This window comes from Macaca fascicularis, chromosome 9, assembly GCF_037993035.2.
Source record: "Macaca fascicularis isolate 582-1 chromosome 9, T2T-MFA8v1.1".
NCBI classification, from domain to species: Eukaryota; Metazoa; Chordata; class Mammalia; order Primates; family Cercopithecidae; genus Macaca; species Macaca fascicularis.
This window is the reverse complement of record NC_088383.1, coordinates 86,719,666-86,737,484: the sequence shown is the minus strand read 5'-3', so window position 1 is coordinate 86,737,484 and position 17,819 is coordinate 86,719,666. Positions and strand designations below refer to the sequence as shown.

Below are 17,819 nucleotides of genomic sequence, written 5' to 3'. Positions count from 1 at the left end.
TAATTTCCCAGGGGAAAAACTGCTATTTTTGTCTGGTACGATAATGGTATGGTGGTTATAAAGTCCTTATCAGAGAGGCAAACTGAACCATTTATGGTGAAACTATTTCAAGACTATGTGTCAATAATTGGTGAAGTTGGTTTGTGGATTCACTCTACTTTTGTATATGCTTGAAAATTTCCATAATAGAATAAGCTTAAACAAAATTCACTATCATCATAAAAATAAATTTCACAGCAGGGAAATGTGAGAAAAGTATTCTCACAGTCTGATTGCATGCCAGACTTGCAGGGCCAAGAGATAAGGCCTCTAAGTCACTAACATGGACAGCCATTTCTCTTCCCAGGGTATGAGCATCCTCATCAGAGTTGGGGCCCTTGAATATCAAGGGACCCATGCACGCTTCACCCATCAAAACTGACTGGCACTGCTCATGAATTCCTTTCTAGGGCTACTGAGGCGTCCCAAGATGCTCCCCACTGGCTACATGGTGCAAGCTCTGTGTCAGAAGCAGCTGGCCTGGAAGATATTCAGGTGCAGAGCTTCCCATCTGGCATTCCCTGCAGGAAAATGTGCATCAGCCATAAATGACAAATGACAACAGGGACACGTGAGAAAGCATTCTATGGGAGGGGCTTCTGAGACAGAAGGAGGATGGATAGGAAAGACCCAAATATCCAGCCATTCTGGGCTGCATGGGATGCTACAAGTGAGCCTGCTGCTTCAAGGTGCCATGCCTTCGTCCACGCTGATCCTTCTCCCTGGAATGCCCTTTACTCACATTTTCCTGAGGGAATAAAAACCTTTGAGTCTTCCAACCTTCTGCTGTCTACAAAGTACTCAACAGCTGTCCAGGCCAAACACAGTTCCATATTCATTCATTTCTTCCTGGGCCAGCCCTGGGTCTGTCTGGCCCAAGATGCCTCACTACCCTTCTCTCCTGCTCTGCAAGGTACAGGTGACCTCTGCAGGCTGCATCTCCCAGTTCCCAAAGTCAGCCAATGAGATGCAGTCAATAAGAGGCACTAGCAAGAGATGGGAAGACGGAAAGGAGAACCTGGGGCATTTCTCCCCTTTCTCCATCTTGGGCAGCACCCACATCTCAAGGCCCACTGCGGTTCCAACTTCTTCTTGGTGACCGCAGCCCCTGGGCTCTGATAACACTACCTCTTCCCTTTATCCTCCAGAGGAGTTGTGGGAGCAGCGTTCTGCTCCTGCTTATCCCTGGGTTGTCTCATCACCCACCCCACTTCAGCTTCTCAGGAACTCTATCACTTGGATGACCAATCTCTGAATTACATTCTTCCCTCTCAATTCCACATGGTTTGTTTTCCTGTGTGAACACTAAGTGATAAATTAGCCATCTTCCTTCACTCACCATGAGGACACTGCCTTCCCACAACTCTCCAAAGGACTCTGAGCTCCTTCATGGAAGGCACAAGGTCTTCCTGGGCTTCGGAAGACAGGAGCCTAAGGCAGGGCCCTCAGTTATTGTTTATACCCTGCCTTGCTATCTTAAAAGGACATCTCAAGCACATGGTTAGCACTTAGGATGTACACGAAAAATGTTGGGTTCAATGAATGCATGGGTGCCTCAATCTACACAAGTTAAGGAGGAAGGCCACAAGAAGAGAAGACTCCTGGAAACACCTTTCAGGGACAGAAGGAGGATTCTTTTGACAGGAAATTGATAAGGATTTGACACCCAAGAATTAAAGCAACTGCCCAGGCTATAGGGCAAAGATTTGTATTACGAATTTTAAGACAAACAACAGCAGCAACAACAAAACAGTGCTATATTCCAAACTCCTACAAGGAATTTCATGAACCCTTACTGCTGCAAGTGGTCTTAGAAATACAATGTAGTGTGGTAAGAAGAGAGGCTCCCAAGCCGGGCTGACAGATCCTACCCCCACCACCTACCAGATGAATGACCCTGGCAAGTTAACTTCTCTGCACTCCTGTTCTCTCCCTGGCCCTGTGGTTTTGTTTCAAGGGCTACATCAAGGTAGTGCACATTGGTCTTAGTCATTCATTATCGACGGCACACTTCAAGGGTCTCAAACTCAACTGCCATCAGAGTGGGAAGTAAATTAGTATGTGAAGCTGCAGAGGTGAAAAGCAACAGAGGGGCCGGGTGCAGTGGCTCACACCTGTAATCCCAGCACTTTGGGAGACTGAGGCGAGTGGATCACTTCAGGTCAGGAGTTCGAAACCAGCTTGACCAACATGGTGAAACCCCATCTCTACTAAAAATACAAAAAATTAGCTGGGCTTGGTGTGGGGTGCCTGTAATCCCAGCTAGTCAGAAGGCTGAGGCAGGAGAATCGCTTGAACCTGGGAGGTGGAGGTATCAGTGAGCAGAGATCGTGCCACTGCACTCCAGCCTGGGTGACAGAGCCAGACTCCGTCTCAAAAAAAAAAAAAAAAAAGAAAAAGAGAGAGAGAGAGAGAGAAAAGAAAAGCAACAGAGGGAGGTGATGCCTGCAACAGAGTAGAAGGTGTGCCCTTGCTCAGGCCTTTTCTTCGGAAGGTCTTTCACAACTCTAGAGCCAAACCCCTCACCTGTGGGCCAAATGCAAGCTGCCCTTTTGCAAACCCTGAATTCTAAACACACTTTTCTCAGGAAGCTGTGGCTCGTGAAAAAAGACATGACTGATGTCTCGTCCTGCAGAGAAGGCGAGGCATAGAGGCCCAGTTCTCCCAGTACCACTGCAGGCTGACGAGGAAAGGAGACATAAAACAAGGGGTTTGGTAACATGTGGCCAAGTAAAGGCAGACACCTGAGACATCCAGTTAATAATGACTTTCAGAGAGGAGGAAACTAGGAAGCTGGTGTGGAAGAACAGGAAATGTGAAAGCAAACTGAGAGCCGCTGAGGAAGAAGTGGAGGCACCATCTGAGAAGACTCCAAAGAGCCCCGCAAAGGAGGCGATGCCATGTCGGCTTCTTCCCAGACAGCAACCTGGTCTCAGGCTTGTGGGGGAGGAAAACGGAAAAGGGAAGAAATGGGCAAGAAGCAACTCTATAATCATTGAATTGAGAAGGAAAAGGAAGAACCGTGCTGAATGCACCCTGAAAGCTTTCCTAAGTCACATCATTTATCCCCAGAACTGGAGAGCTAACATACTATGATCGCTTTTTAGAGAAGAGGGCAAGATGGCTTAGAGGTCAGCTAAATTGCCCCAGGTTCACACAGCAAGGAAGGGGCAAACAGATTTTTAAACACAGGTCCTCTAGGTTTTAGGACTACCAGATAAAATACAAGAGGCCTGGTTAAATTCGAATTTCAGATAAACAACAAATAACTTTCTAGTATATATAGGTGCCATGCAACATGTGGGACATATGTATACTAAAAAATAATTCATTGTTTATTTCTAATTGACATACAGTTGTGCATCCTGCATTTTTACTTGCTAACTGGTACTCCTACTTGGTTTCCAAGTTGCTTTCCGTTATTCCACGTTCTGCCAAAGCACCCTAGGGTGGGAAAATCAGAAAGCAGTTAATGAATAAAATTGAAAGGAGGGAAAATTCACACAGTCTAATACAGAATGCTAATTTGCAACATATAAAATAAAGAAGCATAAAAACAAAAGCAATAGAACCTATAGAAGACTTTGAGAACTGGGGAAAGAACACACTGTACTTATGAAAAGCAGTAAAGCCTACCGGTTTCCATTTGTGGCCCAACAAGCTAATCCCAGTTCCCTTTACACATCACTGTCAGGCAGCAATCACCCAGAGCTACAAGGCTCTGGGCCAAGTAAGAACCAACCACGGAAGGGATGACTGTCATTACCACTAATCTTCCTTACCTGAAAAAAGAGTTCAACGAGGTGTTCAGGCAAGTAGCAGAGAGGGAGGCAGAGAAACCAAAAGGCTCCAATAGTTTTGGCTAGAGCCCCCACAACTCTGGTGGACAGACAACAGCAAAAGAGGGAAGGGCAGTCGTGAGCTTACTTTAACTTGTTTATTTACAATGCAAGCAGAGTCCCTCAATCAGATAAAATATCCTCCTTGCCCTCTCTTATCATCCCAAAAGTCAATACAACTAAAATATTAATAGTAGTTTGGGGAAAAGCATGCTCCTTAACCTTCAAAAAGTCCGCAGGCTAGAGAGCAATCCAGCGGCAGCAAAGAAAAGAGGTCACTTGAGGAGTCCCTGGCAGAGAATACTGCTGCCTCCCACAGACCACCCTGGCCCATCACCAGGGGCTGTCCTTCCATCATTTGGTTACTGCAATCCTGCAAAGTCAGTCCATTTCAAAGATTCACGGTTTGGTTTCTGTTCTTTAAACAAGCAGCTAAGGAGAAGTGGCACTAGGGCGTTGCCCATCAAAGTCCACCTTCTAGAACCCGTACCCCCATGAAAGAGGGTCAAAAGTCTCAATCAGAGAGGCCAGCTTTGACAGTCTTCTGTCTGCCGACAGTACGTTAGTCAGAAAACGTGTACTTTTTCAAAAACACAATGGAAAGAGCTCTGTAACTGACCTACAGGGAAAAAAACCAGATCTTTTAGGAAGTGTGTTTACCTCCTGCAGTCCTGTTACTTTTACACAGTCACACAGACTGGTATAATCCTGGCTCCCCAAACACTCGGACACCCGCTCAGTTCCCAGGCATCCCCAAGCACCAGAGAAACACCGACGGTTGCGAGGTTGCGAGGCTCCCCAGCCTACGGTGCACAGGGAGCTTGGTGCTGCCTCAACCACCCCCGCTCAGCTTTCAAGAGGTTATTTTTCTATCATCATCTTATAGGATTATCTAGAGCAGGACTGATTTTGAAATGTATTTTGGAGGACAATAGAAGGGGGCGGAGAAGTACTAATAATATTTAATATCATTTTCTACAGGAATAAGTCACACATTACCCCAAAACTTTCCTCTGTGTATCATCTCATTTGATCTTCATAACTGTGGGATGGGAACAAGATTTGTGTTAACTCTACAGTCTCTTACCAGGTAAATAACCAAGGCTCAAAGGCCCTAAATGCAATATAACTTAGCTAGTAGGGTAGCTAGAACCTCAATTAATATGCACATAAGTCCTGTAGGGCCTGTATGTCCTCTGCTGTGCCACACTCCTTTCATGTCATCCTGCTGCCCAGCACCAATACTGAGGGAAGGGGGTGGGGCCACCTAGGAAGCTGACTCTAAAACTGCAAATAATTTCACAGATACTTATGCAGACCGTTGCACAGCAATAAAAAAGAACTACCTCTATATGCAACTGCATGGATACTGTTTAATATTAGTGAAGGAACTAGGATAACCAAAGAATCCATATACATAAAATACGTTCTGTATAATTCCACTTACATGAAGTTCAAACACTAGCAAAACAAATCTATTAAATATATTAAGTCAGAAAAGGGTTACTTTTTTGGGGGGTACTGACTGGAACAGAGTTGCACATGACAGTGTCAGGGGTGTTGACAATTGCATGTATCCTAAGCAGGGTGGTGGTTACACCAGTGATTTCATTTTTAAATTCACAGAGCAGCCGGGTATGGTGGCTTATGCCTATAATCCCAGCATTTTGGGAAGCTGAGGTGGGAGTATCGCTTGAGCCTGGGAGCTAGAGATCAGCCTGGACAACACAGTGAAACCGTGTCTCTACAAAAAAAAATCCAAGAAAAAAACAGCGGGCATGGTGGTACACGCCTGTGGTCTCAGCAATTCGGGAGGCTGAGGTGGGAAGATGGCTTTGAGCCCAGGAGGCAGAGGTTGCAGTGAGCCAAGATCGCCCCACTGCACTCCAGCCTGGGTGAAAGCGTGAGACTTTGTCTAAAACAAATAAATAAATACATACATACATACAATGAGCACTGTTCGATAAATTTGTGCATTCAAAATTTGTACACTTTACAGTAAGTATATGGTTCTCCACTGAAGAGTTTACAAAGAAGAAAAGTGCGCACTTCCCAAAATCCATTCCGCAAACTTTATTGAACAGCTGTGTTAAGCTTATGGAAAACACTAACGACCCTTCAAATGGCAGAGTCTTTACACGGCAGTCACCATGCAAGGTACCGTCCGACTGCTGTGTTCAATCCCTGCTCTACTGCTTCCTGCAATCTTCAAGGGGTTGCCGGGACTCCCCGTGCCTCATGTCTTTCATCTGTGACACTGAGATCACAAAGGGTTGTGCTGAGGAGTCAATGAGTCCCTAAAGGTAAAGTGTTGAGAACTGTACCCAGAAACACCACAAGGCTGCAATATGTGGCAACTGTTATCATGGAATAAGATGGGTCATCCTACTAATAAATGACAAAATACCTGCCTTCAAGTATTTCATTAAAAAGACACAAATAAACATCTGCACTAAGTAGCCAGAGTGGATTTCCAAGAGGCAGAAATGCTCTTACTGTTCCCCCGCCCTTCTGTAGTGAGCTCCTGAAGGGAATCCAGGCGCATAGCCCAGAGTTGCCCAGCTGGGCACTGCTCTCCTCTCATCCTCATTTTTCTCTGGGCATTCAGGTTCTGTCTGGGTGTGGGAGGAGTGCCTTGTCCAACCATTACTCAGCCCCTGCTTCTTTTGAATTAACTTCGATTTATCCTTTAGATCGTGACTAAGAAACCTCCTCATTCCAGAACCTGCGCTCTCTGACTCTGCTTCCACTCCTGGATTGAATTAGGGGCCCACCACCAATGCCACCAGCACAATATCATCCCAGTGGTTATATACAGGCACACTGCCTGGCATACAGCAGACACTCGTGTTTGTTGAAGAAAATTAAAAAACCCACTTGCACTGGGCTCATCAGACTATTTTTAAGTAGAGATTGTAACATAAATGCAAAGGAAGGAACTGATTCCAGGCTCGGATGGGGGTGGGGAGGCAGGGCGGGAATCCATAAGGCTATGCCATGTGAAGAGGTGGCAATATCCTGGGGTACGCTAAACAGGGTGCAGAAGTGGAGTAGACCAAGGCCCAACTGGAGGGCAACTGAGCCAGAAAGGGGAGCACAGACTGTCCCCCATGAGCTGAAGGCACCCTTCTCTGTTGTTATTTCTTTTCCAAGACAGGGAGTTTGCTACCCTGGCAACACTCCCTTAGGCCCAGCATCCTGGGAATTTGCTGTGGTAATGGGGCAGTCCTGACTATCCTAACAGAACAGAACTGTATAGGAACTTCTGATAGGAAAATGCCCACAACGAGACGAAGATAAAACTGTTCCTGCGCTGGGCATGGTATCTTATGCCTGTAATCCCAGCACTTTGGGAGGCCAAAGTGAAAGGATTGCTTGAGCCCTAGAGTTCAAGACTAGCCTGGGTAACATAGTAAGACCCTCTACAAAAAATAATAATAATGACGCAGGAGTGGTGGCACATATCTGTAGTCCCCACTACTCCGGAGGCTGAGGTGGGAGGATCACCTGAGCTCAAGAGGTTGAGGCTGTAGTGAACTATAATGACACCACTGCGCTGCAGCCTGTGTGACACAGCAAGACCCTGTCTCAAAGAAAACCGACCAAACAAAAAGGCCTGTCCCTAAATTAATGTATATGCCATCTTCCCGCAGACTGTAGAAGCTCTGAGGTCAGACCTGGGCTTAAATCCCAGTCTCATCTGATAGCCATGGGACCTCAGGTAAGTGATATAAGCTTTCTGGGCCTAAATTTGTAGGCTTATGGCTATGGATAAACAGTAGTACTGATCATATAGGACTGTGGTGAGGATTAAATGAGAGGATATACGAAAACCCCTTCCAATAGTTCCTGTCCCATAGTAAGCACTGGGTAAACATTCACTGTTATTACAGCCACACAAAAAGATTTGGAAGTGGGACAATGGTGGTGAATAAAAATTCTATAAGCTTTCTTTTTTCTTCCAACCTTTTAAAACTCTGGTTTACCTTGCACCCAAAGAGGTTTGGCCTTAGCCCTTGACTTTCTGGAGGCAATTTCTAACCCTTTGGAAGGTTATGACTGATAAGAGTGTCTTTTGTTTACGTGAGGGCCTTAAATCACACTGGAAAGCCTAACAGTGTGATTTAGCCTGAGTGCTTTGGGCCATGTGGTATCAGCACAGCCTTCTCAGGGCCTGGAGACTGAGATCTGCCCTGTGGATGGTCGACCATGTCTACAATGATGGAGCCCCAGTAAAAACTCTGCACCCCAAGGCTTGGCCGAACTTCTCTGGTTGGCAATACTCCATGTGTATTGTCACATGTTGTTGCCAGGAAAGTAATGTTGTGCACACTCCATGGGGAGAGGATAACTGGAAGCTCCACAGTGAAAAACGTTCCTGGACTCTGCCCTATAGGCTTTTTCCCTTGACTATTTTAACCTGCATCCTTTCCCTGTAATAAACTGCACCTGTGAGTATCAAAATAAGTAATTTAAAAAATAAAATCACAGTTTATTCCAACTGCTATCAAGGAAATTAAATGCATACATTTCATTAAAAATAAAAAATAAAAAGCAACCATCATCTGTGAGGTGTTGGGGGGAAGGTATCGGGGGGAAGACCCTTCCCTCCTGGAGGACAAGCTCTCGCCATGGGTTATTCCCTCATCCAGCATCTGGGGGCTTACTGGCACCAAGCCAGAGCTCGGCATAGGGCTAGGGCACTGCGCATTTGCTGAGTGATAGAAAAAGAACCATATATGGGACAGCTAACAGGCAGTACAAACTTAATTAAATAAGACATCAACACTTAAGGTCTAAATTTATAACTTCAAGACCAAGACAGTAAAAAGCAGCTAGCAGCTTTTGTAGACCAGAGTAAGTCTTTCTTTTAAAAAAAAAAAAAAAAATTAAAAGTCACTAGGAATAGAGCTTTGCCAGGGAGGAAAAAAATGGGTATTATTATTTAATGGGTACAGAGTTTCCATTTGGGATGACGAAAAGTTCTGGAGATGGATAATGGTGATGTTTGCAAAACATTGTGAATGTACTTAAAGCCACTGAATTGTATACTTACAAATGGTTAAAATGGTGAATTATATGTTGTATGTGTTTTTACCACAAAAAAAAAAATGCAAAAAAAGTCACTGGTACTCTTCTTTGGGTACCTAAGGTATTTCTCAATATAAACTCCGTGCATGCAAGGTTCAAAATGGCATAAAATAGTTAATATACTTTTCAAGTGACATAAACCCTTACCAGGTAGTGATTTGAACCTGAAAAAGTCTAACTCTACTTTATGGAGAATACACTTAAAACAATACTCTTTGGTTAACAAAAGCATTAAAATCACCTAGTCAATTTTTTCCTCAAAGATTAGCGGGGCTACTAAATGAAGACACAATGTTTTGACTCAATAAATGTTTTTGTTTAGATAAACTCTGTCTAGTGAAGAACTCCACCCCATAAAAAACATCTCTCAGTAGAATAAGTTATCATTTCAGTTGGTATATTAGGATAATTTCTTTTTTCTTTTTTTTTTGAGATGGAGTTTCACTCCTGTTGCCCAGGCTAGAGTGCAGTGCAATGGCGCAATCTTGGCTCACTGCAACCTCCGCCTCCTGGGTTCAAGCGATTCTCCTGCCTTAGCTTCCCGAGTAGCTGGGATTACATGCCCGGCTAATTTTTTGTATTTTTAGTAGAGAAGGGGTTTCTCCATGTTGGTCAGGCTGGTCTCGAACTCCCGACCTCAGGAGATCCACCCGCCTTGGCCCCCCCCAAAGTGCTCGGATTACAAGTGTGAGCCATCGCACCCGGTCTATTAGGATAATTTTTTAAAAAGTCAAGCTTGCATACAAGTTTTCTATATGAAACTCTAGGTATAATTATTTTTCTCTCAAATCTGAGATTGATAAAATCCCTTTTAGCCTCTCTAAATCAATCTCGACAAGCAGATAGCACAAAAGTCTCAAACTGTTCACTTATAGAAGCAACACATGAAATGTTTAACACAGGTAATTAGATTTCTAAGAATTTTCTTTAGTTCACCCGTAATCCCTGCTGCTTTCATTCTTTTACCCTCTTCCTTCCTCCTATGGAAAACTTTTTGAATGATGACCTATGCCTGGCTGAACATCCCAACTCTGCTCTGCGGTACCAAGTGGCCTCATCTGATCCTCAGTGCCCTGAGATGCCCTGGTGAGCATTACCCAGATCACTCTGGACACACACCTGGCACCGCCAAGGCTGGATTGATCTGGAACAGATGCATGGAAGATTAGCCCATCAATCAGCACAGCTTTTGTAAAAAACTAGAATTCAAAATTGCCTATAAAATAGTACCTCTAATTTTACTGCAAGAAGTCTTTGCTTTTGGATAGTTTCAGATTAAAAACTTGAGAAATTCAGTCTATCCACCATTATTCCACGAAAGAAACATGGGTGGGCCTCAGAGTATAACAGGAATAGAGGGAAAAAACCACCTAGATAATTTCCATGTACTGACAGATGCAGATTATGAAATTAAAATACCAATGACATTTCTTTTCAATCATCACCACATAAAAACGAAAATTAAAAACAAACCAAAAGCCTCCCGGTGCCACCTCAGCATAAATTGAGCAACAGCTCTCCCCATCTCTGCCTTACAAAATAAACTACAAGCTAATTAAACTGCGAATGAATGTGATACACTGTTTTCCTTAAAGATATTCACAGAGATAAATGAACTTCATTTGGGAAGCTGCAAGGTAAAATTCCCCTCCCTGGGAACCCCTACAGGAGTCGGCCTAAGGTTCCCTTCCTGCGTCCATGTGGGTGTTGGTTCTTTCTGCATGCACTGCACAAGCCCCAGAGCTGGAGAGAAAGACTGTTTCCCTCTGCTCTGTATTCCCTACAGCACCAGGCCAGTGCCAGGCTGAATGAAAGTCTAGTATTATCCTCGCTATGCTACTGGGAGAGCCCTAACATTCCTTTTGGATATTTCTATCTAGCACACAGTATTATAAGCACTTGACGGCTGAATCCTGCTTCTTTGAGGCTATATTTATTTTATTTATTACATGCCATTTTGTACCTTACTGAACAAACAAAGGCGGGGGCAGAGACGGAGACCAGAAAATCTCCCAGCAAACAAACAAGTAAGTATTGTAATGAACTGTAATCATTACATTGCACTCCATATGTCTGATCTAAGAAACAATAAGTAAAGGGGAGGGTTAATTCTAAATGACCATCAATCATATTGTTAACCCTTTTTAAAAGAATACTTATCCCTGAAGAGAGAACCTACATGAAGTGACCTTTGCAATTTACTGGTATCAGGGTTGGAATAAACTTCACAGCTGTGGATTTCACAGCCATAAAAGATAAGAAAATTTGACAGCCTTGGAGAAGTAGGAAGTATCTGCAAGTTAACGCCACGCCAAGATCCTGACAATTAAAAATATTTTCCAGAGGATTAGTTACTCTGTCAAGAAAAATTGCAACCACCACCAAGCAGGAACATACTGAACCTGTGAACATTTACTCTGCCAACTTTGACAATAATATACCTGAAAACAACCACACTGTGATTGAAAACAAAAAGCAACACCTACCCACTAAGGAAAAAAGTATACAGAGGGGACAGAAAAGATTACTATTATTCCTTACTCAGCCTGACTGCAGTTCGGTAGTTTGTATTAGCATTTTGAAGTGTAAACACAATTATTTTGGCAAGGCATGATTTAAGGAAAACACACACACACAAATACACTGTGGTGACACTTGTGTCTCTGCAAGACACAAGCAGACATAAGAATTCAACAATCCCCCTACCCTGTTTTCAGATGCTTCCCCCATCACTGCTACAAGTCACCAGTATTTATTTGCATTAATGCATCCCCCTGCAATGGGCCAGAGTTGTTTCCCAGTGGGGCATTTCAACATTAAAGAGTCATACGAAACACCTGGAATGATCTGTCACCATCACCAAAACCAAAGCAGCAAATCTGAACACTTCCAGCGGGGCTACTTTGTCCTTCAAGCCTTACTCAGAAACACTTAGAAAGGAGAACCTGAAAAGACTTTGTCCTCTTTCAGATAAAATGTTATCAGGAGCACCCAGGTATATGCTACAAGGTAGCCCACATCATCCAAAGCAAGAAGGCAAGGGCACACTGATTGCAGTGGTCCCCCAAAGTATACAATGTATCCATTCACATATCTGGTCTGTTTCATCAACTATGGTAAAGAAAGTGTTTGCTGTTGTGGCAGGGGAGTGGCTCTATGAAGACAAGGTCCTGGAGAGAGTGTTGGCACCTTCATGGCAGAAAGAAACAAGTACACACACACCCGTGCCTCTGGAGCCAGCTCAACAAATTTCTGAGCGTTTTCCCCATGCCAAGCGCTGAGGAATGCGATGAACAAGGCAAATTCTGCCCCCAAAGAAATTTACACATGAACTGGGAAAGATCTCTGCAGCCAAATGTCAGTGACAGAGGAGGTCTACGGAAGAACCACGTAAGCAGGTGCATACCCCAGTGTGTGGCTGACAAAGAGGAAGTATCAGGGCATACCAGGAAGGGGTTCAGGTGAAGAAGGCAATACAGTCTACTTCAACTAACAAAGTAGAAAGGAGGGGAGGAATACAGAAGAACATTTCAGGGGACGAGGGGCACCACTGAGGAACCAGAGGAAACCTACTTAAGTTCTGGGTGCTAGTAGTAAAGGAGTGAAGTGAGAGCTTAGAGAATGCACCCTGGGCTAAATGCATGTAAGGGGTGTGGCTGTGAAGCAAGGAGGACATTCCAATCATGCAGAGCCTAGTAAACCACCAGAAGGTTTACCTGAATCCAAGGGCAATGGGGAGTCAGTGAATATTTTTAAGCAAGCAATGGCTACCTCCGATTTTTGCTATAGACCAGCCTCTCTGGTCCCGAACAAGAGTCACCACAAACCAGATAATGTAGATTCTCTAATGATTCCCCATCTCTAGCAAATAGGACAGCACTGTAAAAGACTGTCATGACCTTTAAAATTTTAGCTTTTGGCTGGGCGTGGTAGCTCACGCCTGAAATCCTAGCACTTTCGGAGGCAGAGGTGGGTGGATCACTTTAGGCCAGGAGTTCCGAGACCAGCCTGGACAACATGGTAAACACCATCTCCACTAAAAATACAAAACTAGGCCGGGCGCAGTGGCTCAAGCCTGTAATCCCAGCACTTTGGGAGGCCGAGACGGGCAGATCACGAGGTCAGGAGATCGAGACCATCCTGGCTAACACGGTGAAACCCCGTCTCTACTAAAAAATACAAAAACAAAAACTAGCCGGGCGAGGTGGCGGGCGCCTGTAGTCCCAGCTACTCGGGAGGCTGAGGCAGGAGAATGGTGTAAACCCTGGAAGCGGAGCTTGCAGTGAGCTGAGATCAGGCCACTGCACTCCATCCTGGGCGACAGAGGAAAAAAAAAAAAAAAAAGGAAACTAGATGGGCATGGTGGTGCATACCTGCAGTCCTAGCTATTAGGGAGGCTGAGGCATGAGAATCACTGGAACCTGGGGGGCAGAGGTTGCAGTGACCTGAGATCACACCACTGCACTCCAGTCTGGGTAATAGAGTAAAGCTGTCACAAAACAAAAACAAAAACAAAAAAGTTTTTTAAAATTAAGTACAAATAGAATATATGAAACACATAGAAGATACTTACAAATGTGAAAAACTCGTAAATGCTGAAGAAATATGAGAAAGTCCTCTTTAAGAAGACTTGTGTACAGTTAGACCTAACTGTGAGGTCATATTTTCCTCAAAGTTGTGTCTAAAATTGGGTGTTTCCATAAGAATCTAAGAAATACTTTTCTAAACGGGGGGGAAAAGATATCACACTCTCATTGTCACATTTATAAAGGCAATATCGATTTGTATCTTCAGAGTCTGACAGAAGTCTTAAAAATTGAAAATAACATATTAGGCTTCCAGAGTAAATAATCTAAAACATACAACATCAACTATATGGCAGTTTTTACCAGTTAATGAAACCATTACACTGATGTTTAAAATAGCCAGGTTTTCTAACGATGCCAGATCAACATATTTTTTTCTATTATAACTTCAAAACAGCTTGTACTTCTGTATTTCCCTAAACTTCTACAATAAAGGATTAATTTTACAGTCAGAGAGACACTTACATATCAGTGATTTATTATAGGCCGTGATTTCCAAACCAAACACATACCAAAGGTCTGAAACTGCCTGGAAGAGGTACACACCCTAGAGAACCACCTGAGGCCCTGCTTATACACGAAGAATGCCAGCAACTAGTTGAGAACTTTGAAGCCATCCAATTACTGCCCACAACTGCATTTCCTCACCTTCTCTAAGACCACCACCCCTAAGACCACCACCCCACGATAACCCTCACTACACTGAATCATATAATTCACAGTCATATTCTCACTCATAGGACAAACAAACAGATCTGGCCTAACATACAAAAGCTACTCAAAAAGGTGACTATGCATCTGTTTAATTCCCCCACTCCAAAAAAAAAGAAATTATGATCTGTAATCAGGAGCCTGATTTCTCTGCTGACTTAATGGGGAAAATTGAATACTCACTCAAAATATTCTATTCCACTTTTAAGCCCCAAATAAAATGGCCTAGGGCAGGCTATAACTCACAGGTGCACCAGGCACTTGTGGACACGACTGAAAGACTTCTTACAGCTGATTCTCTCCCACAGATGATGTTTACCACTGTTGTACAGATACTGAGAACACAGGCCCATGAAACTAGTCCTTCATTAAATGGGTAGTTTGACCAGAATAGCCACTTACATACCAGAAGAGACCATTGGTTAAGAGCTTCTATTAGCCTTTGGACTTGGCTTTAAAAAGGGCATAACAGAGATATTACTATACACCTATTGGAATGGTCAAACTCCAGAACACTGACAACAGCAAATGTTGGTGAGCAACAGCAACTCTTTTTTTTTTTTTTGAGACGTTGTCTGGCTCTGTTGCCCAGGCTGGAGTGCAGTGGCATGATGTTGGCTCACTGCAACCTCTGCCTCCTGGGTTCAAGCAATTCTCCTGCCTCAGTCTCCAGGGAGTCTGGGATTACAGGCATGCACCACCACCCCCAGCTAATTTTCCTGTACTTTTTTTTTTAGTAGAGATGGAGTTTCACCATGTTGGCCAGGCTGGTCTTGAACTCTTGACCTCAGGTGATTCGCCTGCCTCAGTCTCCCCAAAGTGCTGGGATTACAGGTGTAAGACACCACGCCCGGCCCCGCAAAAGCAACTCTTACTCATTGTTGGTGGGAATGAAAAACAGTGCAGCTACTTTGGAAGACAGTTTGGCAATTTCTTATAAAACTAAACATACTCTTACCATATAATTCAGCAATCATGCGCTTTGGTATTTAAACAAATGAACTGATATCTTTCCAGACAAAACCCTGTACATGAATATTTCCAGCAGCTTTATTCATAATTGCCAAAAGGTGGAAACAACCAAGATGCCCTTCAGGAGGTGAATGGATAAATTATGATCCATCCAAACAATGAAATACTATTTAACCCTGAACAGAAACCAAGACATACGAATTGGGGAACATAGAGGAAACTTAAATGCATTTACTAAGTGAAAAGGCTGCATACTGTATGATTCCAATTACATGACATTCTGGGAAAGGCAAAACTAAGGAGAGAGTAAAAAGATCAGTGGTTGCCAGGAGTTAGCAGGGAGGGAAAGATGAACAGAGCATGGAAGACTTCCAGGGCAGAAAAACTCTGCGTAATACTATAATGGTGGACATATGTCATTATACATTTGTCTAAACTCATAGAATATACAAGACCAAGTAAACTCTAGACTTTGGGTGATAATGATGTATCAATGTAGGTTCACTGACTAACAATGGACCACGATGATGTAAGACGCTGATGGTGGAGGAGGTTGTGCCTGTGTGAAGGCAAGGGTTATGTGGGAAATTTCTGTACTTTATGTTCAGTGTTACTCTGAAGATAAAAGTGCTCTAAAAAGTAAAGTCTATTAAAAAAACAAGTGGCGGCAGGGGGAGACTGTCTCTTCCCCAGGGAGTGACAAAAAGGCAATGTGCCTTCCTGAACATGCTCAAGGAAAAAGAAGGCCACAATCACCTTTAGTGCCTAAGAACATGAACATTAATATCACAATTGAAACTAAAAAGAGCCAGAAAGGCAATTACCAGAATTATGGTACCATCTTCCCTTCAAATTAACAGTGAAAATTCTAACAGTGTTTTCACAGTGAAAAATCTAACAAGGTCTTCACTTAATTATCAGAAACTTCCTAGACTGCCACTAGCAAGGGTAATGCTTAAGTGAGCAATGTCAGGGATTGTACAGCTTAACCTTGATATAAACTACTAAAGTGTAGTTCAATGGACTCTCTGCATTCACAGACCAATTTCATGGAGTCACATACATTTCTCCTCCCACATTACATACCTGAGGGGTCAAACGTACCCCTACAGAATCTGGATCCTAGGTCAGTTAACACCTGCAAAATCTTGAAGGAATCTATTTCCTGCATTTATCATTCAGCTCCTCAGTAACAACTGCCAAGTATTAGGAAACCAGGCGAACCACAAGCACTTTTTTATTTGTCTCCCTGAATATATTAGTCAGAGATTAAAGAAGAACTGAGAGGCTTCTGGTACTTGTGCAGTGTCATCTAAAACAATTTTAACTTTACTCATTAACACCGCACGACATTTCACAAAGTATATTCGGCTGGATGTCAGTTTTAGTTAAGGGTAAGTGCTAAGAAAAAAAGCCACCACCTTATACACTTTTCGAGCTAAGTACTCAGAAGGCCTCTGGTTTGAAACACAGGGAATGAACACATTTGTTCCTGCAAAGCCAACATGTGTAAGTACAGTTTACAAACCTACTTATAGTACGGTCGAAGTGTCAAACAGATAACCCTTTGATAGTCTCTGCATCCCTCATTCCTCCCTCCCCAACAAAACCAGCCTGAATTGCCTACTGCATGCAAAAGGCTATTTCGCTTCGTGCAAGTTTTACTACTTTCCATGGTTCACAACCTCCAAGACACTAACCCTCTCATTTACTAACTCAAATCTTAAATAAACTGCCTCCACCAACTTCCCTCTCTTCTTAACCCCCACTCAGCAAAGACATCTCTGTCAGCCAAGAAAGCTGCATAGGAGGCTTGGAAGTGGCTGCCTCTGCAAATTCCCCGCCCCCACCCCCCTTCCTACCAAAAGGGCAGTTCAAGAACTTTACCATCTCACATGCAAGTTGCTCCAATTCCATTCTCCAAAATTGGATTTGAACATGAAAAGTTTCTTTTTACAATCAACTGCTATTTAGGCTACTGATCACACTTAACCTGCAATTTGCTTTCTACACAAATTAAGAATGCCATCTAGTTCTCATGTATGAGCCAGCATTGGGGGTATACACACTCGCGCACATATATACACAGGCTCCTCCACCGTAGGCTATTTCCCGGCGCAAGGGGCATCCTAAACTTGCCCCATTTCCAAGATGGGACCCTCCATCCCCAAATTCAACCCTTTTTCTTTATTTCAAAGTTCAGCCTAATCCGCTATTTTGCAGCAGCTATGGCAATTTATCCCCCTTGATTTCTTGACATTTTCTTCTCTCCTCCTGGCTGGGAAACTTCTGATTTGAATACAGTTGTCTGTGTGGGGATCCTGCATGTTAATGATGTGGTGAGCTGGCAGGGATGATAGGTGAGAGTACACAGTGTACTTTTTCTAGTTACGTTTCGCCTCATCACTGCTATACGGGCCTTTCTAAACGCTTGCCACACCAGGAGAGACCTGCAGACCCAAGCTTACCCTTTTCTGGGCAGCCTCCAGGGACCAGGTAGAAACAGAACTGATGGCCTGTTCTCCAGTATCTAGACTCAGAAGCAAGATGCTCCTAATCACTCTACGAATGGAGCGAACAC

At 43.6% G+C, this 17,819-nt stretch overlaps 1 protein-coding gene across 1 annotated transcript in view; it reads right to left on the bottom strand.

Moving 5' to 3' along the window:
• Positions 1 to 17,819, bottom strand: part of CCDC6 (coiled-coil domain containing 6) — a 120,806-nt gene that overhangs the window by 101,875 nt on the left and 1,112 nt on the right. The gene's annotated exons all lie outside the window — the stretch shown is intronic.